Genomic DNA, 2,166 nt, shown 5'->3' with positions numbered 1-2,166 from the left:
CCAAAATGCTCCCTTTTCTGAGAAACTCATCAGCCCACTTGGGATGATTTTAGTCCACTTTTACAGGTCATTTTTACCACCGAAGAGAGAGACTGTATCCAAGAGGCAGCCCAGAAACATATCCCTGGCCCCACAAGAGCACCTATTATGGATCCTGCCATGATCACTGTCTATTTTCCTGAGATCTGACCAACATGGGACTACAATACAGTTGAAAGTAGGGAGCGACACTTCGTCTATCATCAGGCTCTGTTGGCAGGTCTCAAAGAAGAGACTTGCCAACCTACTAATATGGCCAAAGTTTATGATGTTATACAGGGAGGAAGTGAAAGTCCCGCAGCATATCTTGAGCAGCTCAAGGAAGCTTTTAGTCAATATACCTGTATGATCTTGAAACCCAGGAGTCAGCTCAGATGATTATGTTTGCCTATATAAATCAAGCTGCACCAGACATAAAGCAGAAGTTGCAGGCTCTAGACAGACTTCTTGAAAAGTCTATTAGGAATCTAGTAGCAATAGCGGAAAAGGTTTACAATAAGAGAGAGAGAGTACCAAAGACAGGAAAGGAAGGACAGAGAATGTGAAATTGAGTGTGAAAAGAGTGACCAGGCCAAAGAAAAGAGGCCAGACTTGTTGGACTCACCACGATCGCACGCCGAGCATACCTGGTTCACAGGTGGCAGCAGTTTCATTTGAGATGGAAAAAGGTATGCTGGTGCAGCAGTCACCACAGACACTGAGATAGTGTGGGCAGAAGAACTCCTCCAGGGAATGTCTGCACAAAGAGAAAAACTAGTGGCACTAACAAAAGCCCTACAGATGGGAAAAGGGAAGAGACTAAACATTTACATGGACAGTCGGTATGCATTTGCCACTGTGTATGTCCATGGAGCCATTTACCAAGAGAGGGGGCTGTTGACAGCCGAGGGAAAGGCTATTAAAAATGAACAAGAAATTTTAAGGTTCATCTAGGCCTTATGGGAACCAGCAAATATTGCCATTATCTACTGTCCTGGCCATTGAAAGGCAACTGATTCAATAACCAAAGGAAATAACTTGGCCGATCAGGCAGCTAAGGAGGTGGATCTCCTCCCCAAAGCAGAAGTAGACCCAGGTCCCCAAGCTTTGCCTCCTGAGCCTCAGTACTCCCAAGAAGACTTGGAGTGGATAAAGAAAAAGTCAATGGCCTATAAACCCTCAAACAGAGAAAGAAATAAAGACTGGGGGAAAACTGGTGAGAGAAAACTTATCTTGCCACAAAGATTGGGCAAGAGGATTCTTATGAGAATCCATCGGGTCTCTCACATGGGAACCTGAAGAATGGAGGACTTGTTCCTACACTCAGAAGTAAAAATCAGGCAAGGAAATCAACTCATTGAGGACATTGTTAAAAATTTTAAAGCCTGTCAGCTTACCAATGCCCCTAATCAACTGGTTACAAAAGGAGCTCGCCTCCATGAAGGTAGGCCAGGTGTATATTGGGAAGTAGACTTCACAGAAATTAAAACTGGAAAATTTGGATATAAATATTTGCTAGTTTTTGTAGACACCTATTCAGGATGGGTTAAAGCCTACCCAACAAAGCATGAGACAGTGAAAGTCATATCTAAGAAGATCCTGGAAGAAATCCGACCCAGGTATGGCTTCCCATCCACCATCTGGTAAGACAATGAACCAGCCTTTGTCTCAAAAGTAAGTCAGGGAATAGCCATGGCACTGGGGATAGATTGGAAATTGCACTGTGCTTATAGACCCCAGAGTTCAGGGCAGGTAGAAAGAATGAATCAGCCTCTAAAAGTGACCTTAACTAAATTGGCCTCTGAGAGTGGCGCAGACTGGTTATCGCTGCTTCCTTTTACCCTGTTTAGAGTAGGAAATTCACCCTATCAGCTTGGCTTTACTCCTTTTGAAATAATGTATGGACACCTTCAACCCATTATCCCTTAACTTCAGACTGAATTGCTTGCTGATTTGGATGATATTGAATTTCTCTGTAAGCTTGACTATTTAGAGCTGGTGCATAAGAGGATGTGGCCTTCCCCCAAGGTGCAAAAGAGTTACATGGACAGTGAGCTCAAATCCCAGCAATGGCAGAAATACTGGCCCCAGTTCCAAGACAGTGACTTAATATTTGTAACAGAAACAGTTACGTTTATTCAGTTCCAT

Source organism: Dipodomys ordii, unplaced genomic scaffold (genome assembly GCF_000151885.1).
Source record: "Dipodomys ordii isolate 6190 unplaced genomic scaffold, Dord_2.0 Scaffold1000001855, whole genome shotgun sequence".
Taxonomy (NCBI): domain Eukaryota; kingdom Metazoa; phylum Chordata; class Mammalia; order Rodentia; family Heteromyidae; genus Dipodomys; species Dipodomys ordii.
This window is presented reverse-complemented; position numbering follows the sequence as displayed.